Genomic DNA, 25,503 nt, shown 5'->3' with positions numbered 1-25,503 from the left:
TTCAGCCAGGTCACGATCTCGCGGTCCGTGAGTTCGAGCCCCGCGTCGGGCTCTGGGCTGATGGCTCAGAGCTTGGAGCCTGTTTCCGATTCTGTGTCTCCCTCTCTCTCTGCCCCTCCGTTGTTCACGCTCTGTCTCTCTCTGTCCCAAAAATAAATAATAAATGTTGAAAAAAAAATTAAAAAAAAAAAGAATGTGCAAGTATTTAATATGTTTCTGCTCTGAGTTGGGGGGGGGGGAGTCTTATTACTTTGTGGTGTATTTTTATTGACACAGCTAGAGAGTAATGCCATATAGAAAAGAAAAAGGTGCTTTGGTGTCCTGTTTGGAAATCTCTTAGCTGACACTATCTCTATCAAACAGTACAAATTAATGGGAAAAAATTATAACCTTAAAGTACTATAAGATTTTGAAGTGTCCTTTGGATTAAAGTTTCAATTTTCTCATGATGTCACTTTTTCAGGTTTGAATTTTTGGAAATTAGAAACCAGAATATAAAACTGTTATTTTACTTCATCATACCAGGTCAAATAGATTATAATGAAATATTTTTTAAAAACCTTTTCTATTCAAAGAATTAAAGCTTAATTCCCACTACTGGTGGTATGTATCTGATCTAATATTTATTTATTTATTTATTTATTTATTTATTTATTTATTTTAAAAAAATTTTTTTTAATGTTTATTTTTGAGACAGAGGGAGACAGAGCATGAGTGGGGGAGGGGCAGAGAGAGAGGGAGACACAGAATCGGAAACGGGCTCCAGGCTCTGAGCTGTCAGCACAGAGCCCAATGCAGTGCTCGAACCCACGAACCGTGAGATCATGACCTGAGCCGAAGTCGGACGCTTAACCGACTGAGCCACCCAGGCGCCCCTGATCTAATATTTAGATAAGCATGGTAGCATAGAAAGAATCATGAGGTAGGATTCAGAAGACTTGGGTTTAAGCCCCAGATTAGTACATGACCTTGGAAAACCGTTTAATATCCTAATATCAGTCCACTTCTGCATTGTTTGCCCTAGCTACCTTTTAGGAAATAAGTAAGACAAAATAAGTTTTAAAAAAGACATTGAAGACTGTAAATTACTACTCAAATGAGAAAGATAACTCAAGAAGGACTCTGAAATATCCCATAGAGATGTAATACCTAGAAGTAAAATGTTCCCAAAGGAATTCTTTCATTTTTCTCGTTTGGAATTATAGAAGTGTGGGGGGGGGGGTGGGGGTGTGTGTGTGTGTGTGTGTTTAACCCAGACTGTTCATCACTGGCTAACAAATTTCAAAAGACATACAGATCTTCATAATAACTATAGATACTGAATTTTATATAAATTAACCCTATTTTTTTCAAAATTCAGAAATGAGAGAGATTTACTTATTTCATTGTAGGCATATAGAAACAAGCAAACAAAAAAAGATCAACGAGCAAAATTGTTCTAAGACTCTAAAGATGTCGTTATGCTTTGAGTTAAGGTTCAGGTTGATCTTTTTAATATTGCAGCAAACTCACACATCGTTAATCACTTAGAAGTGGCCCCAGGTCATGGTAAATGGATGGCCTAATAATCAGAAGAGATGTTTGCTATTTCCAAATTATTGTCAATAAGTAGAGTGAGGAGGTGACAATTCAATAACTAGTGATTATTAACTTGACTTTTTATTTTTATAATGTTAATCAAGGAAATAAGAAGTAGGAAGGTGAACCAGAAGCATAACACATATAATTATAGACAAGCATGAAGACAGTAATAATCATGATAAAAGATGTGTTTATTAAAACCAACTCACATCTATCACTATGTGTGAGTTGCTCTGTAGCTAGAGATGTTGTTTCTGGTTGTCTTAACTGTGTGTACATAGCAACAGAAATGGGGCTTAAAATATTTTCATTTTGAGGGAGAAAGAAAATGGTGGACGTGGGGTACATGAAAAGCAGGATGATGATGGATGGGGATTGAGGAAAAGGACTGTGGTAGGATCAGTGAACATATGGAAATAGAAAAGAAAATGAAATATAGAAAAGACAACCCACATGGAAAATGGGAGGGAAAAAGGCAATGGGTTGATGGGGAAAGAAGATAGTCAATGCAATCGACTTCAGCAGTGAAAGAGATTGGGAGGGCAAGGCTCCTAAAAATAACCAGATACAGAGAATATCTAGGAAAGATGTCCTTTGGCACCAACCAATAAACCAAGATACAAAATGAACTGATGAAAATGGCACTATGGTAGTCTACATTGTTAGGAGCCTGGTCTCCTGGTAAGACACATGCTTTAGGAAAAGCTATAGGAAAAGAGACATGCTATAGGAAAATAGGGCAAAACACAATACAATGAAAAACAAACATTAACATTGGCCCCAGACACCACGTGATAAAATAAAAGGAAAGATTTTCATGAAATGGACAGTCAAGGAGTCCTGGATAGGCTTGCATAAGCATGGGATGAAGAGGGAGATAAAAGCGAATTACAAAGAGGGAAACGAAGACAATAAGCAAGCATTTTGACATTCTCAAACTTTTGTTAGGACAGCGAGGTAAAGTGGAATTTGTGCACATATTGAAAACAAAAGATACGGCTTCAAATTCCGATTTTGGTCTTGGGGTGATGAGTGTGGTTGGATGAGAAAAGCACTGGTTTTGGACTACAAAACTTACGTCCAGATCCCAGCCCAATCGCGAACTAGCTAAGTAAGATGTTGTACGGCACAAGTCGTTGAGAGCCTAGGATTTTATTGGTTTCTTCAGCTATAAAATGAGGATATGAATAGTCCCTACCTCCAGATTGTTGTGAGAATTAAAAGAGAAAACCCATGGGGCGCCTGGGTGGCTCAGTCAGTTGAGCGTCTGACTTCATTCAGCTCAGGTCATGATCTCACAGTTCGTGAGTTCCAGCTCCTCGTCAGGCTCTGTGCTAGCAGCTCAGAGCCTGGAGCCTGCTTTCGATTGATTCTGTGCCTCCCTCTCTCTCTGCCCCTCCCTGGCTAGTGCCCTCTCAGTCTCTCTCTCCCTCCCTCTCTCTCTCTTTGTCTCAAAAATAAACGTTAACATTTTTTTTAAAAAGAGAAAACCCATGAGAAAAATCACAGTATGTATGTTGATAATAAATGTGAGCTACACCACCAGGAATAGTAACTACAGAACCTTACAAAAATCCCTGGACCTCTGTCCATCTGAGTTGTCCAATCTGTAAAATGGGGGTTATGATAACAAACGGACGGTCTGGAGGGAAACCTAAATGAGATCATGTACACATAGTGGCACACAGTAGGCTCACAGTAAGTAGTAGGTACTATTATTTAAAAAATGCACTGGTTTCAAAAGACACCCAGTTTCAATTTGTCCAGATGACAAAAATGTAGTTAGAATGCCTGATTTATTTTTTAGTTTATATACTTGATGCATTTTATATTAAGAGAAAGGAGCTCCACAGGTTGATAGGGATAATTATACTTTTCTTAGGAAAGGCACTACGGATAAATGGCTTCTGAAAGTCATTAGACCACCAAAATTCTGTTTGTCTGTCAAATTAGCTTTAAATCTGCTTCCAATTTTCAAAATCCCATCCAGCTCTTTTTAGCTATTATCATGTCCTGCCATAAAAAGACATCGTAGTTACCTCCTGGAAATAGGGAGTTCTGGTTATACCAAGAGTCTTAAAATCCCTTCTCTGAAATAATAGAAGGAAGAAACAAGGAAATTTATTTTCAAAACACTGTTTGATCTCCAGTAGCCCTAGTTTCTCTCATATTGCCATTGTTATTTCCTCTGCTATACAGTTTCTGGCACCACGGTGGGTGCCCAGAAGCCATGAAGTAAATAGCTATTCATTTGGGTGCTTACAAGCATAAGACTGAGTTTTCCCCATAATATTTTCTATTTAGTTGCGTTCCAAGACTCATATCGGCCATGTTTTTGTAAACAGAGATTTAGAGTAGGTGCTTAACAGAAAGCTACATTATTATAATTGATTCCAAACTTAAGAAAATGCACACACACAGCTAAAAAAGTTATAATTAGAGCAAAATGCAACCCCGTCTTCTTTATTGGGGATCCATATTGCTGTCATTATAAATGTCACTTTTCAGCACCATGTCTCTTACCAAACAGAACTCATTTTGAAATGCCATTTTTTTGTGAAAAACTTTATCCGTTTGTCCAAATGGTATTTGGACAAGAGAAGAAGTTTTTTTTCTTTGGGTTCATTTTCAGGTTGTTAGCCTAACCTAAAATAGAGCTTCTTTAAAAGTCTGCTCAAACATTTACTTAAAACAGCGAAGGGACAGCTGAGTGTTGAGTGGTAGTGTTACATTGAGTGAAGACACGACTGTAAATAACTCTGCAGTTTGGAAATGAATGATGCTTTTGACAGAGACGATTATGTCGTATTGACAACATTGATGTCAAATGTGGAGTGAAAATATGAGATTGACTATCAGCAGTTCCCACCAGTGATCACTTGAAATAGCTTCCCTGAGATAAAGAAACAACAACAAATGCGTTCCTTCCTTTCCCTCTACTTACACTTTCCTTCCCTCAGAGCTGGCTTAGTCCAGTTCTACTTTGGGGGAAGGGGCCTAGTGTTCACACTTCATCAAAGGACGATCAAATACTCTTAGCTGTTTCTTTTTAACTTAATTGTTTCCAGGGCATCATTAGACACTCTCCCTCCCCGCACCCCCCCCCCCCCAAATAAGGAAGCCAAAATACCTAAGAAAAAAAGCCAAGCCCTGAACTTCTATAGATGTAATTACCATTTTTAAGTTCGACCTGACGTATATGAAATAAGGTCTTTGTAATGAAAACCTCACGTGGGATTTTTCGCAGCCTTCAAAGTCATTGTTCACATAACTGCTAAATACTGGCTTACATTTCTGGGTGGAGAATATTCTGCGTGGTAAGTTTTCCAGCTTGGAAAAATGTCACGTACTGGAGAGTCTTGATGAGTAAATAATTTTTTCCATATCTATCTCTCCATTCCATTCATTTGTTGTATTACTGAGGCTCTGTGTTTTCATTGAATAGAAATCATGCTCTTTTAATGTATACTAAAAATGCTTTGCATTCTTTAGTATTCATATATAAAAATGTAAAATAATTTTCATATTTATTACAACTAGGATACAGCATAACAGCAGACCCTATTTACATTCTAGAGTCAGACAAATAACATTATGTGTGTAAGATCTCTGAGCCAGCAAATCTGGACTTGGTCAGAAGAATTTAGGGAGGAATTTCTGAGGGCATAGAATGTCTGTAAGGAAAATGTTTGGCTCCTCATTCTCAGAAGTTACAATGGGATGTTTATCTTGGCATAGAGCAGTGTTACACGCCCTGTGTTAATCCTGTCATTGTAGCCCGTCTTGCGGCTAGGAGGCAATGATGTGGGTCATCCATGGAAGGCACACTTCTTACAATAGGTATGACCTTTTGTGTTCAGGGTGGGGAGATGGATGGGTGACTTTTTTGGTTTGTTTTGAAAAACAAATGGTGTGAGCTTTCTGTAAACGGATTTGTGACTTTCACATAGTAAAGGAAGTATCCAGTATCTGGTGCTAGAACCAAATTCTTTAAAGCAGGTACCCTTCTGTGAAATATGTGTCAGTTTTGAAGGCTTAAAACTTACTAAGGGATTTATGAGTTCACTGTCAAAATCACTGACGTAGAGATATGCTCTTCATAGAGTGAAAAATAAAACCCATCAAAGAGGAGAAACCTAAGAACACGTTTTAGTTGAATAAAACAAAGTAATTTACTAGTTAAATGGCAGTAGCTGATACTCTGTTTCATTAAAAAGAATGCCCTGAAATGTAATTTAATAACTCACCTTTGCAATTGTGTTCTATAAATCGGAATGTGTATTTTCTTTTTTACCACAGCATCTTAATCTCCTCATGATAGGAGGCCAATGGGATAGAGAAGAGTTGTTTTGTTTTGTTTTTTTTAATCAATAATTATTTTGGGTTTTTTTTCTTTTTCTTTTTTTTTAATATGAAATTTATTGTCAAACTGGTTTCCATACAACCCCAGTTTTTAATGTAAAGGATTATCTAAAGACTATCTTCTTATTGAATGAGTATATTTATTTTATTTTCTAAAGTGGTACATATTAAGGAGATTTTGAATTAGCCACTAGGAAAATAACAAGTGTATTTGCCCTAGACCTGTCTCATTATACAGAAATATGGCAGACCATTCATTACCGTGGACTTGCTAATTTTACCTCTGCTGCCTGGGTCTCAACTCCCTTCCCTGCAAGATGACAGAACTGAACTAGTTCGTGTCCATGGTCCTTCTGGCTCTGAAATGTTAACCAGTTTATGATCTTTAATGAGAGAACAAATTTGGCATATATTCTCATATGAATGCATTTCTGTTCTAAGCTGAATTTTTCATTAAGTATGTTATTCTTTCATTTAATTTCCTGTTTTGAGAGAGCTAATAAAGCTCCCCTCTTTACCAACGATTGCTTCTGTGGAATTGGTCTCCATTGTGTTTAGACGGCTGCATTCATTTTTACAAAGTACTAGAAAATTGTACGTGCACCTCCTATGTTGGCATTTTCTTTCAACATCTTCACTGTGCTCTCGTAGGTCAGAGTGATGAGAGAATCTGTATTTATTCAGGTTTAGAAAATGGGTGTACTAAAAAGGCCTTGGCTGGCATTTCTCTCTCCCATTCTTGGTTCTTTCAACAATATTAAAGAACACCCACAAGGGGTCCCGACTGTGCTTGAGTATACATTACTAAGTGGCAGATCGATGTTTTTGCCCTCACACTTACTATATAGTGGGGAAAATATGTATTAACACATAAATGTACAAATGAATTTATATTTACACAAAGAGTGAAGGGGAGAAGACACAGAAGAAGTAAGTGTCCTGGTAGAAATGGTTTATGTTGTGAAACTGAGAAATACCTGTTTTAGAAGGTGGCCTTAAGTGGACTCTTGATGCAAGAGGAGTTGGCCAGCCAGATGGTTCAGAGGGAATGCGTTGTTCTCAGAGGTGACAGCATGCACAAGGACTCTGAAGTGGAAGATGGTTGGTGCCTTCAAGTTGACTAATGTAAAATAACATGTGATAAGACTGAAGTAAGTCACATGGGAATTTTGTATTTAAGAGTAGGGTGACCAGGGGCACGTGGGTGGCTCAGTTGGTTGAGCATCCAACTCTTGATTTTGGCTCAGGTCATGATCCCAGAGTTGTGGGATCAAGTCCCATGTCAGGCTCTCTCTCTCTCTCTTTCTCTCTCTCTCCCCCTCTGCTTCTCTCTCCTGCTCACGCATACACACTCTCTCTCTGAAACAAAACAAAACAAAACAAATAAAATAAAATAAAATAAAATATTTTTTTTTTTAAAAAAGAGTAGGGTGACCATATAATTTATCAGCCAAAATGGGATACTTTGAAGAATGAAAGAGGACCCTGCTGACAATGAAGCTAGGACAACAGGCATAAAACAGGATGGGTCCCCAGAAAATCAAATTGTTACCAACTTAAAGATAATATAAAGACAATGAAAATCTTTGGGCAGAGGAGTAATACAATTTGATACATGTTTTTGAAAGGTTATCCTTGTTACTATGTCCAGAATGGATTGGAGGAAGACAGAAATGGAAGCAAACTCTTGTAATCGCCTAGATGCGGAATGAGATGATAAAGGGTGGAAAAATTTTCAGTAGAAATTGGCAGTACAATTGGTAGAACTTAGTGATGGATTGGACATAGGAAGGGAGAAGAAGGGGGTAGTCAAATGACTCAAGTTTCTATTGTGTGTAAAGGAGTGAATGGAAGTGCCATTTATTAAGCTATGAGAAAGTAAAGAAGCAGAAGATTTGGGGCAGGACTGGGGAAAAATCAAGAGATTATTTGGGGGATCCTTAATATGAGATGCCTGATAAAGCTCCAAATGGAGAGGCCATGTAGAGAGTTATATTTGGAACTGCCATCTATGTGGTGGATAAAAATCTACGAGTTGTAGACACTTGGGTGCCATTTGCAGCATAAGGATGTCTGAGATTATTGGGAAGAGATATTAATACCCCTTTAAAATGATGAGAAAAGATAGCCCGGGACTGAGTCCTGAGGACCACAAAAATTAAGTGATAGTAAAGAAGCAAGGAAGAGCAAAGTCATTCAGACAATTAAGAGGAAGCATGCCAGGGGCACCTGGGTGGCTCAGTTGGTTGAGCGTCTGTCTTTGGCTCAGGTCATGATCTCGCAGTTCGTGAGTTTGACCCCCACATTGGGCTCACCGCAGTCAGCCTGTCAGCACAGAACCTACTTCAGATCCTTTGTCCCCCTCTGTCTGCCCCTCCCCCACTTGTGCTCTCCCCCCAAATAAATAAATATTTTTTAAAAAAGAAAAAAAAAAAAAAAAGAGGAAGCATGCTGCACACCTCTCAGGAGGCCTCAGAGGAGTTCATCTCTTGACCCCTCTTGCCTACTATGCTGACCCTGATAACACACTTCTATTCCTTACTTTTCTTCCTCTACCAAGTCCCTTGGATCATCTCTCAAATCAACCACTTGCACACAAGTCCTCACACCTTAAGCTCTGTTTGGGTCTGAGAAGGAAGAACCAAAGGAATAGAAATATGATCAGAAAGTGTATTAACACAGAAGCAAAGAGGCTATGTCAGGAGGGACAGGGTGGGAAAGGGTTTGAACGTGGCATAAAGGTTAAATAAGGCAGGAACTGGTTTGATGATATGCACTGATGGTGATCAGAAAGGGAGCTGGGATTGTGGAGGTACAAGCAAGACCGCCTTGGGGAAGGTGGAGTTGAACTTGGGTTTGAAGGGAAGTTGAGAAATTATATACTAATTGGAGATGTGGGATCAAGGGAACATTCTGTTTTGATTCTCTTTTTTTTTTTTTTTTTCAAACGTAAGAGCTATTAGAGAGTCTGTGAATGCTGATGAAAATGATCCATTAGAGAGAGGTGGAAAAAATAGGAAAGGGGATTTTTTTTTTTGAGAGAGAGAAGGGTGTGAATGGGAGAGGGACAGAGAGAGAAAGAGAGAGAGAGAGAGAGAGAGAGAGAGAGAGAGAGAGAGAATCTTAAGCAGGCTCTATGCTCAGTATGGAGCCCAACCCTGGGCTCAATCTCATGACTCTGAGACCATGACCTGAGCTGAAACCAAGAGGTGGACTCTTAACTGACTGAGACTGAGCCACCCAGGCACCCCAGGAAAGGGTATGGTTACCTGAGACACTGAACAGATAGAATTTTGAAAAAAAGGTTAGCTCCTCCTTCGTAGTGAGAGGGAAGATGAGTGATGACTGCAGATGTAGATTTGGTAATGAGAAGGTAATGTGGAATGTACTATGTGGTTTCTGTGTTCGCAGTGAACCACGAAGCAGGTGATGTGCTAGAACCAAAGTGGGACAGTAGGTGGGACATGGCCAAGGTTTTGAATAGCCACCGTGGTGGTGAGCAGGGAGATCACTCGAGTCTCTCCATGAACATTTGGGGCTGGGGACCCTCAGTGAATCATGATCACAGCTTTCCCCGTTGTAAGATTTTTGTCCGGCAGTGTTTAGTTCCGTGGATGCTGGCCCAGAGGAAACACATTGCTGGATTCATCAGTGGGGTTTGCAAAGTGGATGTGATGGAAGGAGAAAGAGCCCAGGGAATTGAGGGTATTTGCAAGGGTCATTATAAAGAAGACCTCTGGAACAAGGACTATTGAAGGAGGGAAGTGAATTCCTGAGGGGTTGGTCAATAGAAATGAAGCAATAAGGATAAAGGATTGCAGTTCTCTGTGAGGTCAAAGAATTGTCACAGTGGGAATGCTCTAGGAGAATAAAGGTGTGATAAGAAAAGAGGATCTTTGAAAGAATGATTCTGCTTGTGGTATAGTTTTTGGTGATGAATTCTGTTAGGTACCACAATTCTCTATATTCCTACAAATTCTGTTCAGTGCTGTGATAGGGCTATGCAAGAATAATATATATTTTATTTTGTCTTAGAAACGTCACCTTTACCTTTTCCTTAGTTGCCAAAAGCACTCCTTTGAACTGGGCTTCGATCATTCCATTATCTGTTCCTGGAAGGCATCGTGAATCTGATGTGGTTTTCTACAATTCTGGGAGCCACACCTGTCTCCTCCTGCTTTACCCCAAGACTCCAGGGATTGACTAAGTTGAGGAAATCCTGATACTGAAAACAAATGTCATTATTTCCCCAAAGGATTTTATAATGTTCAATTTCAGCAATGCCAACTGTCATCTTATGTTCTATATATGCCAAATATTGACATGTATGTAACTATGTCATCTTTTTTTTTTCTTCTTTTATATGTGCATTTGCTGAAAATGGCCTCCTTCTGTTTTCTCCTCTTCCTCTTTCAAAGATTATTCAAACATTGTCTTCTGTATGATACCCAACTTAACTATTCCTGACCTTCTCAGTCTTATTAGTCATTCATCCTCTGTGCCGTAATGGAATTTTATACTTTATTTTTAGTCTTACTTTATTATAATAACTTATTTACATGACTGCCTCTTTACTTGACTGTGAAGGATTTTTTTTTTTTTTTTTTTTTTTTGGAGGCAGGGAACATGTTTGTTCATCTTTGTTTTCTTAATGCCCAGCTTAATTCCTGGCATACTTTAGGTCATAAGCAAATATTTGTTAAAAAAAAAAAAAAGTTTAAGAACTGAGCCAATGAATTCCATTTACCTTTTTTATAAAGCATGCAGCCATCACTAACAACCATCATGATATTAAATGACATATACAGTTATAAGTTGTTTACTGACTCTAACATTGTTGACTGCCAGAAGAGAAGCGTCACCACATACGTTTTCATAATGGAGCAGATCTATAATCTGGCATTTATAACTCCTGTGCTGCTGTGGCCTGAGTGTGGTGTAGGAGGTGGGGGGAGAGGGCAGATGATGCAGTTCTTCCCAATTTATGAGGGCCGAGGAGCAAAGATTAAAATGCATAATGGCAATCAGATTAAAAGGGCTGATGAGATCCTAAATACATCCCTCAGGCCACAGGAGAGCCCAAGGGAGTGATCTTGGAAGGAGTATAGGCCATTGAGTGGAGGGAAAAACTAGGCTCACCACCACTAAAATAACAAGAGATAAAATGAAACCCACTTATCTGATTGTGAATTTTATCTGGACATAGAAACCTTCGAATTATTTATTTATACATAGTGATATCAAGCTCTATCTACTTCCACTCCAAAGGGAACTCTTAAATAATCAAATGTTGAGGTTTCCTGCCTGAGTTACTCAAAGAGGAAGAAGAAGAAAAAGACACAATAGGTCTTGAGATGCTCTTTTTCTAATAACGTATTGTTCAGTGAATATGAAGAATTATTTGTTGTTTTATTCAACGTAGAAAGGACTCCTTTTTACTAAGTCCATTTCTGTGCATCAAATCTATGTATTTTTAGGTTTGCATAAGCCTAAATACAAATACATCCTTTTATCTTTATGTTGTAGATAATAAGGCGTTTGCTAAATGAGAAAAATCCTTCAAATAGGTCAATCTTCAATCGGAGATAGGATTTAAATGTTTATATGTTCTAACTGACAACAAAAAGTCATTTTAAATTATTTTAAACACTTATGTGTAGCATCAATCTTAGACAGTCAAATAACATGCTTTTAATAATGCCAATCTTGCAGTCACAGCAGCTTTATTTTGACTTTAAAACTATATTTCCTTTTTAACAGAGTAGCTTAAATTATTAAATCTGTTAACGGTTTTGGGAGAATGATGGAGTAAATGGTAGATATTTTTCTACAGGGGGAAACTAAGGGAGACAATTGGATTTATCAGAGGCCATTGCCAAAACTTCGGAAGCAGATAACTAAATTTGGGGTTACAAGATACAAAGGCAAATTAATTATTCAAATAGATTTAGATGCCCTGGTGCTCAAACAAGTAGAGTTTTATTTATGAGTCTATCTTTGCTTCTTTCTTCTCTTAGAGATTGTATGTTTGGAGATGAGGGAGAGGGGGCCTCAGAATATCTAAGAAGGATGTCAGATTTAAATGAGAAACAAGGAGGAAATAATGAAAGAGAAAGACAAAACCCAAAAAAGTTAGGATAGGGAGGAAGAGAAGAAAGGAGGACAATGCAAGGGAGAGATCAATCCATGGTTGGGATTTTAGGGTTGCAGTGATCACTTCCAAACCTCAGCACAGTCTCTGCTCAAATGGGCCCATTCTAGACAAAAGGCAAACAAAATGTCTCCTGGGGCACCTGGGTGATTTAGTTGGTTAAGTGTCAGGCTCTTGATTTTGGCTCAGGTCATGATCTCACGGTTCAGGAGACTGAGCCCCAAATCAGGCTCTATGCTGACAGCATGGAGCCTACTTGCGATTCTCTCTCTCCCTCTCTCTCTGCCCCTCCCCAGCTTGCACGCATGCACACACACACACACACACACACACACACACACACGCACACACACACACACCCATGCTCTCTTTCTCAAAATAAATAAACTTAATAAAATAAAATAAAATGTCTCCTATTGACAGTGAAATAAACAGGTTCATAAACCTGCTTTACTTGGATGTCAAAGAAAAATGACAATAATGACAATATCTACCTGCATAAGCAGAGGCCAAGAGTTAAAAGGGAAGATAAGAGCAGATATAAACAATCGCCAGCTAATCCAAGCTGAGAGGCAGAAAGTAAACCTTAGCTTTGGATTTACACACTGGGGAAGGAAAAGTAAAAACAAAACCAAAAACAATACCTTGAATCGTCTCTCCTGTTTCCCGATATTTCTAAGCAGCCCAGAGGTCAACTTCCTAAATTTCAAGTTGTGGCTTCCAGATTATTGATTTTCTACAGTTATTTGGAAATTCCCGTCTTTTTTTTTTTTTTTTTTTTTTTGGATTGCGATGCATTCGATTATACTGTTCTCAGTTTTTCCTCATGGATGTTTTCTACCAATCACTAGGGCACTTGTCTGCGCTCACTGAAGAATGAAGCAACCTTGGGTATTTTTCCACATCAATTCCATTCGTCATCCTAGAGGATGTCTACATTCGTGTGGAAGACATATCAGCACCTTAACTTCTACCCCAATGATCTTCATCTTTCTATTCAGTCACCAGATTGTGGTAGAACTGCTGTTCACCCAGCATACACTGGCTGTTGAACACTGGATGCTGAACACTTTCTGCCGCGATGTTCCCACCCCTCTGCCAGCACCCCCCCCCCCCCCATGATACTTCTCCAAAATTCTCCACAGTCCCAATCCCCGGTCCTGTGTAGAGGAACATCAATCCTCTGCTCCAGCCTAAGGGGCTACAGTGCTTGACCTCTCTATGCCAGTCATGAAACGTTTGCGTGTCAGTCCTCTCCATGGCCATTCACACAATTTTATCAACATCTGAGACTACTTCACCTCTGAAATTATATGCCCCTCATTCACACTCGAAGCCCCCAGTTCTGTCTTTCCACTTTCCTTGTTCTTTTGCTCTTCTCTGCCTGTTCTGAGCCCCCCACCTCCTCGAGTCCTGTCAGTGTGCTCTCAGACATCAGCTTTCCTCTGCCTTCACTCTCTTCTCTATTAAATCTCCGTCTATTACTTTAACTCCATTTTCTCCAACATCAACCTTTTTTATTGCCTGTGCTTCTACCACATCTGCTCTGTAAAATTTAAATTAAACCCACAATCCATCTTCTCTGATCTTACCACCCACCCAAGCTTTGGAAGAAGAGAAAACCAAATAAGTGTACGAGATAGTCGTGCCTCAGTGCGGCCGGGTGGCTTTTACAGTCCCTGGTAAACTCCCTTGTCCCTCATTACTTATTCCAAATTCTCCCCTCTCCCTCTAGTGCCTACCCTGCCTCCCAGCATCACCACTTTGCTTTCACCCGAGATCTCCCCCTAATTTTAGAGAGAAACTTGGTGTTCTCTGACAGGAACGCATTCATCTTTTATATTCTGCACCTCCGGTTTCTGGCATTCTGAACACTTCTTTATGTCCTTTGTTTCAGAGCTGAGGGAAGAAGTTTGCCCCCATTGCCCTGAAACCATTCTAATTAAGGTCATCAGTGTTTTCCCATTTGTCAGATACAGCAGACTTTTTTTTTTTTTTGACTTTTATTTTTCCTGACCATTTGAAACATGCGACACCGCTGATAACTTCTTCTACCTTAAGCTGCTCTACACCGTTGACCTACAATATCTTCTGTTTATTTTTTCTGTGTGATCACTCCTCGGCTTCATCCAGTTCATCTATTAACTGAAGCATTTATATTCCCCTGGACTCTATTAGTCTTTGTTTTTTCAAATGTTTTTCTCGTTTCTCTCTCTCCGGATGATCTTATCTGTAATAAAGTTTTAACAATCATCTGTGTGATATTTTCATCTGGCTATGGAATATCTTCAGCTAGCTAATGATGATGGCATTAAAAATAACATTAAAAATAAAAATTACTGGCATTTATTAATCACTTTCAGGCATTGTACTGAAGTCTTTTCTTACATTAGCTGATTTACTCATCAAAATCCCTGAACTTTTCCCCTACGTTTACATCTGAGAGGTGAAGCAACGTGTCCATATTACACAGAAGTTAAGCGACAGAGGTAGGCTTTAAATCCAGCTTATCTGACTCCAAAGCCCATACATTAACCATTTTATTAAACGTGACATATGAAAAATGTAACTCCTATGCCCCCAGATTACTCATCTCCCTACATAAGCTGTTTCAACATAATCATCATCAGCAGAACACAAAACAGAAAACCTGAAGTCATGCTAGATTCCTTCCACTTCCCAAACAGTAAGCCACTATGTCCTGCTAAAGCTTTGTACTTCTTCCTTATATTCTCATCTAATGGTACTCAGTTCAGTGTCTCATAATTTCCCTCCTGCACCAGTGAAAAAGCTTCCCAACTGGATTATGCACCTCCTTCTAGTTATGGTGTCCTCCAATTTATTCTCTAGGAACTATTTATCTTCTTATGTCATATATCTGATTATATTACCCCTCTGATAAATCCCTAATGACTCCCCATATCCTGCAGCCATGTTTCTCAAATTGAGTTTTCTGTATCACCTTCCATTGGAATCACCTGGAGAGCTTGTTAGACAGCAGAGTCTCAGGAGTCACACCAGGATTTCTGAATTAGAACTGATGGTGGCAGGACCTCAATTGTATTTTAACAAGCTCCCCAAGTGATCCTTTGTCATGTTAAAATTGCAGAGGATCTGGCTTCCAGATCAGGTACAAACACTTTAGAAGTGCCAATAAATACCATCCGGCTGGGGCTTCTCCTTTCTCCTCTCCATTCTTTCCACGCCTCCCTCCATTTACTCTCTGCACTCCCGTACACCGGACTAGTTGCGGGCTGCCCTAATGCCAAGCTTTCTTAAGTGTTGGTGACTTTCTGTGTGTTTTGTCTTCTACCTAAAGGTCCTTTTCCCTATATGTTTGGCAGTCATGTGCCAAACATGGGTTTGTTCATGTGGATGTGTGTGTTGCATACCTTGAGTCCTCATTAGACTGGAAGTTTCTCCAAGGACATGCAAGCTGTATAGTAGTAGGAACTGTGTGTCCTGAAATCTCCATTAAAAAACTACCACTCCAAGTTCAGTTTGTGTGAGAAAACCAAGCTAAGGCTGAGAAAAATGAAGTTAATATGCACTCGGTATGTACTCAGTACGTAGGGACCTGGACCTTTTAGCAATTTCCCATGACTGTTTGGTTTGTGACTAAGCTTTTTTCTTTTTAAAAATTTTTTTAAATGTGTATTTATTTTTGAGAGGGAGAGAGAGGCAGAACCTGAGCGGGGGAGGGGCAGAGAGAGAGGGAGACAGAATCTGACGCGGGGTTTAGGCTCTGAGCCATGAGATCATGACATGAGCCAAAGTCGGACACTTAACTGACTGAACCATCCAGGCACCCCGGTGACCAAGCTTTTTGAAGGGAAGTTTCATGTTTGCTGGCATATCTACAAATGAACACACCAATGGAAGTGAAATTCAGAAAAAAGCTACTTTGGTCACCAACCAAAAGCTCTCATTAGAGAAATACTAGGAGTCATTTGATTGAAATCTCGATACGATCCATTTATATCACTGGTTTACACCTCTCATAATAAGAATAATCCAGGGGATGGAGGGATGTGGGTAATCATATTTATGAAGTTGATATTGAACTAAGCTTTACTCGTTACAATTTGCCAGTAAACGTGTGGTCCTCTCTTTGCAGATGAGGAGGCTGTGGTCAGAGATATCAAGAGACTTGGAAGAGTCACCTAGCGAATAGAAGACCCCTCTGAAATTTGAATACAGGTATGTGGATGTCCTTCTAGTATACCTATGTTGTCTTATATTGGAGTACATGTATATGGAGATTTTGCCGTAATAACTAAAAGTTTGGATGTGTTTTTAGGTGATAAGTGGAAATATTCTGTGGGATTTTTCTAATAAAAGACAATTTTACTCACCACATAAGTTAGTTTGTTTCTCCAAGTTGTAGAAAATGACATTAAGGATAATATATTGTTTTTTTAAGTTTTCCTAGTGGATCTTTAGGCCTTCAACCAGCATGGAGAAGAGTAATACATTGATCACTACTTAGGGAGCCATTTAAAGCTAATACCTATTTGCAAGATTGGTCACAGGACTGGTGGTAACGTGGGGAAAACAACACTGAGGGCTAAAAGCAAGATTTTCCTATACCCTTCCTTCCCCTTTCCCTTCTCAAACCCCATTCCCAGGAAACTGGGACAGCTGGTTACCCATCTCATTTTCCTCACAGTTGCATGCTGACTCTGTCACCAAGCTGTGCATTTGCTAGAACAGTTGATTTTCTTTATAAGAGTGATGAGGAAGAGAAAGCAAAAGTACTATGCATTGTTTCTCTTAAGGTTCATGGTGGGGTGTGTGTGTGTGTGTGTGGGTGTGTGTCTCCCCCTAAGTGAGGGGAAGCTATTAGGAGAGAGCCAGATCTCTTTAATGAGCCTAGAGGTAATGCAAAATTCATGTGTTTTCACCTGCAGCCGGGTAAAGCCTAGTGTACAAACAGAAAGTGGGAAGGCAGGAAGGGTTGGTTATTTATGATTTTTGCTGAAGCCGGTACCCTGGCCGCTACTGGGCATCCTGACCCACTTGTTCATTTTTTAGGAAGAAGTGGATACTTTCAATGGGAGAAACTCAAGCATCAGATTTGCTCCTTGGAGCATTAATAAAAGGGCTCAGTTAGCTTCATCTCATTATTTTACTATGAGTATTGACTTTGGCCTAGAGTCATGTATAGATAAAATGGTGCAAGGGCTTGTCCTAAGTGATTACTCAGAATTACAAATCATTTCACGTGTAACTGAATACTGCGGTCTAGCTGGCACCCTGCCCCATGCTTCACCCCCCCCCTCCCCTTTCTCTAATAGGAGCGCAAATCCAGCTTTGTCTGAAGAGGCAATTAATCTTATTCACTGAAAGCTGAATTTTAATTCACCAGCATGTGGAGGACATATCTGCCTATCACACGGAATTAGTTTAACAGAGAATTTAGAGAAAAAAAAATACTGGAGGTCTTGGCATTCTTGAGCAGGCAAAATATCTTGTAGGTACATTCCTTCATTAGCCACCTACATGCTATGGATAAGCTTCTCTTTGTAATAATAACTCTATTAGGGTAAACTGGGTTTATTGTGCATTTGAAAATGGCTGATTGCATTTTATTTTACATAGAAAAACAACAACAACAAAAAAAAAAACACCCGTAAGATAAGTGTGTTCTAGAGGAAAATGAACATAGGTGAAAAAGATAAATTTTAACTTGCTAGAGATTCTCAAAGCTCTTACTTTTAAGGGCATGGTTTAGAGATGATCAGAAAAATAAAGGGGCACATAAAAATCCTAGAAAGCCTATATTCATCCACATCAAACCCTGTAGAGAAATAAGTGGTAAGGTCCAAAGTGGCAGGACTACCCAGCCCTACATTGGAGAAGCTTGTGTGAAATCTGTTTGGCAAATACTGGGTGTTTTTAGTGCTTCTGTGCTATATTTTAGCAGTTTCCCCCTGAGCAAGACCCCAGTGTTTTGTCTGAGGTTAGTTTCACATGTAGGAAAAAAAAAAAAAATCCTTCCTGAAGCAGTTTAATTCAAGTTTCTTAATTTGGACCAGAATATGACTTAACACATGCCCACGCTTAGTTACATATCAAATTCCTATAAGGTCAGAAAACACATGGGCTCTGGTTTGTACTTCTATTTAACACAGCACTCCTCAAAGGCTACCTTGTGGTACAGGCAGATATCAAAACATGTAGCTGTCTCCTCCCCAGTGAAAAGAGGGGACTTAATAAAGTACAAATGATCTTGCATGCCAAGTAATAATTAGCATAGCCTACATTTTTAGGATTTACTCGAAGAGAATTCAAAAGGTGCTATTTGACTTTTCTGTGGGTTTTTCCCCCTACTCACGATTGTCTCCTACCTCTGGAATAAACCCTTAAACACGATTCTTTCCATCGCCTCTTCCAGGAATGCACTATTGAATCCTTAATAGAAGTGAGATAAGGACTCTGAAAACAATGGAACTTTGTTCAAAACTTGTCCTAATGTTCTGAAAGGTTTTTTTGTTTGTTTTACTGTCGGTGGGTCTGGAGTGGGAATGGACAGAGGGCAGGGAATCTATCAGATTAAGTGTGCCTAATGGTCACCAAATGTCACGGTGTAACTGTTTAAACGAAACACAGGGCTGTAAAGTCAAAAAGCTTTATTGCCTTGTCAAACCGTTCGCCGTGCTAACCCTGGCAATTATTTTTAAAGGAAACAATTTAAAAATTTAAGGTTTTTACATTATTACCAGAAAATATTGCTTTATGTAGTGTCAGTGCTGTAAAGATGGATTTTTCGGTATCCCTTGTATAAACTTTGCATTATCTATATAATGTTTAGAATTTAAATTATGCAGAATTGGAATTTGGATATGTGAACGCCCAGAAGCACATATTTGCAAATAAACACTTGGAAATGTTCCAAGACTTAAATCATGTATTGAATGCACAGCGGTGTTAGTGTTCCTCCATTATTTACTTAATTTTTTGTGAGCTCTGCCGCTGTATAAGGTGCTTAAGCTTATTTTGAGAGAAGAGGTCCTCTTTTGTATTTCTTCTGATGACTCTGTCGGATTTTCAGTGCTGCAACTATTTGACCTGAAAAAAAAAAAAAAAAAGGGAGGGGGGTGGGTAAGACAAAGTGAAAAGGCAGTGCTTTCAATATTTCTCATTGTTCCTCAAAGTATATGAAAATGTTCTCTTTCCATTTCTTGCAGACAGGACATTAAACCCACACACTTAAGGGGAGCTTCTGGGTGGTATTCAATTTGCCTGCTCATCTCAGCTTGGTGGGGCTCATCAGTAGTGTCCTTTTCGATACAAAGGTGAAGAAGCCCTCCACGAGCACCTTCTTTTGGATGGAGAACTTATTTCTCCTGTCTTTTTCAAAAGATGTGAGTTCTGCTCAGAAATCTTAATGAGACCCCAGATAAGTAGGTATACTTCCATGCAGAAATAGTCCTTCCAATCCTCTAGTCCTTTATCTGGATTGTCCTGAAGTCTGTCTATTGGCAGTCTGTCTAATTTTGCTTGTAGAGGCAAAATTAAAGATTTCCTGAATATAAGCCGACTGCATTCAGGGCTACTAAGTTCCACGTAAAACCTTCGGAAGGAGGTTCTTTTATGTCTGTTCAGATAGGAAACAGTGGCCTTATCAGTTACATGTCCTATAATTTGCACAAAGTAGAGGGGATAAGATTTGAATAAAGATCTTTGGACTCCAGACCCCATTCTTTAAGCTACTTTGCTATCTGGCCTTCTTAGAAGCTACAGAAAACAAATAAGTTTCAATGTTGTAATAAAGTGACCAAAACAGAAAGCAGAGAGAGAACTGAAGTCAGTAGAGGAATTTCTTTCCATATCTTAAAACTGCTAGATCCCATCTCCGTTGTAGCAGTGAGTGAAGATTTTCAGAGGACTCCTTGAGCCTCTTGTAAAGCAGCCTTAGGAGTTTAAGGGCCTTAGATAATGATCAGCCTTCTGTAGTATGTGAAAATGGATTCCTGGGCTCGTGAGTGCAAAGTGGGGGTGTTTGTTGAATTGTCTTAACGACTGTTAGTATGCTTTAGGTTGCAATTCATCAGAAAACAAATGAGACTTTAAAAAACAAATGGGACATAGGAAGCCACACGGGGTGGCTCAGTTACGCATCCACCTCTTGGTTTCAGCTCAGGCCATGACAAATGGGACTTTAAAAAAATTGTCATGTATGTGTTAAGCCTGAAGGTAGGGTATATCAGGGGTGGGCGATGAAGCAGCAACACCACATCACTAGATCCAGATTCTATTCTTATTCTGCCATCCGCAGCATGACAGCTATTATCCCTGTGGGTCTCAAGATGACCATTCTGCTCCAAGTGTCACATCTCTAATACACCATTACCAGAGACAGAGAGCACAGCTGCCTGTATCGTGTATTTTTGTTACAGAAAATCTTTCCCAGGGGCACCTGGGTGGCTCAGTTAAGCGTCTGACTTGGGCTCAGGTCATGATCTCACAGTTGGTGGGTTTGAGCCCCGCGTCGGGCTCTGTGGTGACAGCTCAGAGCCTGGAGCCCGCTTCCGATTCTGTGTCTCCCTCTCTCTCTGACCCTCCCCAGCTCATGCTGGCTCACTCTTACTCATTCTGTCTCAAAAATATATATATATATAAATAATAAATAAAAGATGGGAAAATGAGGATGGACTGCAGAAATTTTCTGTAGGAAAGTACATAACTTTATATTAAAGTCCAGATAATAGTTCCCACAATTTGAGTTGTTGAAAAATACGTTGGAGAGAAGGAAAGATGGAAGGAACGTCAATGTGTTCTGGATATTTCATCTGACATCCTAATATCCTAAGGGTTGTCCTAACTCCTGTTCCCCCTTTTAGTGCATCTGTGGGAGAGGACACGTGGGCAGTATGCTAAGGTTGGCATATATATTCCTTCCTATATCTTATCAAATGTCTCCATACAATGCATGTTGTCTGGTGCTGGAATGAGGAATAGTGGGCCAGAGGAAAGAACAGGAGGGAACAGGAAGGTGAACGAGACTCCATGTGAACTTCTGAGCCTCTGTTCTGCACAAAACAGACATGCTCTGCCAAGATCAGTGAACTGTCATGCACTAACACATCATTTTTCCAGGAGATGCAGCTGGAAATCGTAGGTGGAAGAGGCTCATGTCCTCTGTTACTGTTCCATGTCATCTGTTGCAAGTACCATAACTGAGTGCTCTTAGGGAGGGGCTTCCCAGTGGAAAAGATCTGTGCTCTTTATTTCCTGTCCTTTCTTAGAAGATCTTCAAGCCATAAAAGGACTGTAGAGGCAGCTTCCTTCTTAGGTGAATCTGATTGTCATCAGTCATTCGGTTCCTTAAGGCATATGGAAACCCCTCCTTCTACCACAAGAAGGAAACTCCTGCAAGGTCACCTAAGCACAACCATATTTCTATTTGAAGGAAGGCTTCACTTTAAGAATATTTAAGAATATACTAAGAATAAAAAAAAAAAAACAACTTCTGACTTATGGTGAGATCCTAACAAAGCTCGTTTGTCCCACCCATTTTCTGCACCACTTTTGAATAAAAAGTACTCACATTTATATATCCAAGTGTCTCTCCAATAAAATGTGCCAGAGGCCCTGAAGGAAACTTCAAGGGAGAAGTTCCAGGGTTTTAGCAGCATCTGTATTGTTGAAGTAAGTAAAGCCCCCTAAGGGGACTGTTGTGAGTAATCCCCTGTATAACTATTCAAGGGCGATTGACTTAACGTACACACCTTTAGGGAGACACTTCCTCTAAAACATATTCCCTTTCCCTCTATATCAATACCTGGTTAATAATCTAGCTGATAGTGGGGGGCGCATGGGTGGCTCAGTCAGTAGAGCATCCGACTTTGGCTCAGAGTCTCCTGGTCTGTGAGTTCGAGCCCCGTGTCGGTCTCTGTGCTGGCATCTCAGAGCCTGGAGCCTGCTTCGGATTCTGTGTCTCCCTCTCCCTCGGCCCCTCCTCTCTCTCTCTCTCTCTCTCTCTCTCTCTCTCTCTCTCTCTCTCAAGAAATGAATAAATATTAAAAAAATTAAAAAAAAATCTAGCTGACAGTGGTTAGAATAAGACTTGTTGGATGCCCAGCATTTGAGGAAATGAAATATGAAGAAATGGAAACTCGACTACACTATCATTTGCAGTATCTGAAAATCAAAAGGAGACTGGGAGAGGAATAAGTGGAAGGGTGAAGGAGATGAAGAAGATAAACAAGTAGAAAAAAATATTTTTCTGAAATCCCACTGGGTTATTCTAAAACTCACAAGGATAACTACAGAAAAAGAATTCCAGATATTTGTAAGAGATCACACATAAGGCACCTTTGAGAATTGCTGGCAACAGACTTTGAAACGATGTTATACTTATTGTGAAATTGCATTGCTCCTACTTTTTTCATGGGATATATGCCTTTGGGGAGTCTGGTTAACATAGTTTGGTTGCTTATTGTGGTGTTTTAACATCCTGCGGTGAAAGCAATTTGGCAAACTAGCCACATGACAGGACAGATCCTGAGCAAATGTACCAAAAGAAAGCGAGCTACTCAGCTCTGTTTGTATGTGGTGGCCCAATTGAGAACATGATTGGAAACACTTCAAGAGCTTATACAGTGATAATCTGTCAAAATATACTGAACATTCAACTACAGGATGCTCAATACTTGTTATTATCAATTTACAAATATCATGTATGGAGTCTGATTGCCACGTTAGATATGCTGGATGCAAAGGTTAATAAGATACAAATCCTTCTTCCAAGGAGCTTACAGTCTGGCATGCCAAATAAACATGAGGTCTCTGTAAGAGGGAATAAAACCCCAAAGCTATGCTTCTATGATTATTAGAGAGTCATTGTGTCTTGGAAATTATTTTTCTATTAACCTAATAATTTAATCCAGCGTGTGACTTACTAATATGATTTACTAATTCAATCCTGTAGAATTTCTCAAGTTCTTTGGCATTGGTTTACAATAGTCTGACCTGAGGGGCGCCTGGGTGGCTCAGTAGGTTAAGTGTCCAACTTCGGCTCAGGTCATGATCTCATAGTTCGTGAGTTCGAGCCCCGCATCGGGCTCTGTGCTGACAGCTCAGAGCCTGAAGCCTGCTTTGGGTTCTGTGTCTCCTTCTCTCTCTGCTCTTCCCCCCCCTTCCCCCTCATGCTCTGTCTCTCTCTCTCTCTCCTTCAAAAATAAATAAAAACATTTAAAATAGTCTGACCTGAGACTGAGTAGCAGTAAGTTGAGAGTGATTATGGGGCAGAGGAATACAAAAGAAGTTCTTTTTAGCAATTCTATTTGACAAAGCTTTTGAGCCTTACAATCATGTATGTAGTGGACCAGATATTAGTCATCCTAGTCCAGGGAATCGTGGAGAGTTGGGATAAATGTCATGAAGGACTTTGAGAGGAAAGTGAATGGCCTAGGTGATCTGAATTAGACCATGGAGACAAGGATCCTCACTGACAAAGACATTGTTGTCTCTCTTCAGCAGGCACCGGTTGTAAATGCATCAGGGCTTTGATTCCTAGAAGCAGGGGAAGAAAAGAAAGCAACTTTTAAAAAGAATTAAAGTTATTAAAGATGACCTAAGTGGCCCCATGAGGTGGAGAATGTTTATTTGCAGATTGCTCAGAGATGTGTTTTGGGGTGCCTGGGTGGCTCAGTCGGTTAAGCGTCTGACTTTAGATCAGGTCATGATTTCAGTTTGTGGGTTTGAGCCCCACGTCGGGCTCTGTGCTGATGTCTCAGAGCCTGGAGCCTGCTTCAGATTTTGTGTCTCTTTCTCTCTCTACCCATTCCCCACTTGTGCTCTCTTTCTGTCCCTCAAAAATAAGTAAATGTAAAAAAAAAATTTTTAAAAGGAGATGTGTTTTTAAGCACATTTTAGGGATCCACTATTCTAGATTTTTCTATTAACAAGTCTATATTTTAAGTTTCTGAACAGTGGCATTTTTAAAAATTTCATTGTTACTTGGAATTATATGGGCCATTAATTCTGTATCCAACAAGTCATATAGTGAGGATATAAATTATTAACTAAATGTAGAGGAGGAAATCAAAATAAACAAATTTTAAATGACATACAAGAAAGAACACGTTTCAACAAAAGAATTTTAAAAAACATGTTGGAAGATGCACAGCACCCCAAGTTTGTCTTTTTTCCCTGTATCTTTGTCTTTCTCCATTTCTGGTGAACAAGGTTTAATGCAATTTCATCCCTGAGTACATTTGTTTTTTGCTTTTGCAGGGCCGAAGACAAAACACAGGTTAATACAGTAAATATGTTTAGAAGCTATAACTAATTTTGGCTATTTTTATGGTTCTATTTCTTCAGAAGATTATTTTGTGGCAATTCCTTACGAAAATTAACTGAAGTCCTTAGGAATATTGACTGAGGCTAAGTCTCTATTAGAAAATCGAAGTTTCTTTTATTCATATCTATGGAATTTCAGACATAGCATATCCTTGCTGATGGTACATAGTAACTAGTCTGTAAGTGTATATTGAATTTTCTAAGTTACGATAAAAACAACAAAAAAGAGCTCAATCCAAATAATTTTCTATTTGATAGAAGACACAGAAGCTTTTGTATATTGGCTGTTCCTCAATGATGTAGATGAGTCCAAATTCGCTCTGTGGCACAGACACCAGACAATTTAAAAACATGTTTATTTTCTTTTTTATTTGACCTTCTGAGTCTACTAGTCCCACCTGGCTGAGTTAGAGCTTAATGAAAGAGAATTCGGAAGGTTTTCTTTGTTAGTTTCATGTTTGAGGTAAACACCCTGAGCCTTTTATAAATGTAATGACTTTCTCTTAAAACTCAGTAATATCATAACTATACTAATAAAAGCATAATGTATATTATTAGGTCTGAACTCTTGGCCATGGTTATCTGTACATTTTAGAGATGGTCTGTGCACAAGTGTCATAAATGACCATTTTATAGATAGATAATGTTCTTAATCCATAATTCTTTATTGCTGATGGTTATTGCATTAGACGATGACCCATAGCTATTAAGAGTCAGTTTTTAATATCACAACCATTTAGAAAGGTTAATGGACTCAGTTTTGAGACTTAACCTTCGGATTCTGCAGGTTAAGAGGTTATATTTGTGCACTAAAATGCCAGAAAATATCTACTTATTTTCATTTCTCAATGTACTGTTAGTAGCATGGTTATGTACAGTAACTGTTATTTACCAATCAAACTGAAAGAAACAGTGTGTGACATATAAGATAACAAGTTTCTAGAGCAGTGAGTTTCTTTTAAAATATACATTTCATATTTGGCTTCTATTATTTTTCATTTAGACACAAGAATTGAAATGTGAACAGATGTAACCTAAATCAGTTGAAGAATATTTATTATGGCTGTTCAAAAAAAAAATAGACCAAGATTATAATTCAT

The 25,503-nt window shown here is 39.2% G+C and overlaps 1 long non-coding RNA gene across 2 annotated transcripts in view; it reads left to right on the top strand.

Annotated features, from left to right (window-relative positions):
- The window catches only part of LOC109500724, a 257,771-nt gene that overhangs the window by 108,020 nt on the left and 124,248 nt on the right, over positions 1–25,503 (top strand). For both annotated transcript variants that reach the window (XR_006599351.1, XR_006599352.1), the window contains one exon: positions 16,212–16,294. This is a non-coding gene — a long non-coding RNA (uncharacterized LOC109500724). The remainder of the gene's footprint in view (positions 1–16,211; positions 16,295–25,503) is intronic.

The sequence above is a fragment of the Felis catus genome, chromosome B3, assembly GCF_018350175.1.
Source record: "Felis catus isolate Fca126 chromosome B3, F.catus_Fca126_mat1.0, whole genome shotgun sequence".
Lineage (NCBI taxonomy): Eukaryota > Metazoa > Chordata > Mammalia > Carnivora > Felidae > Felis > Felis catus.
The sequence above is the reverse complement of the archived record's forward strand: the minus strand, read 5'-3'. Positions and strand labels throughout refer to the sequence as shown.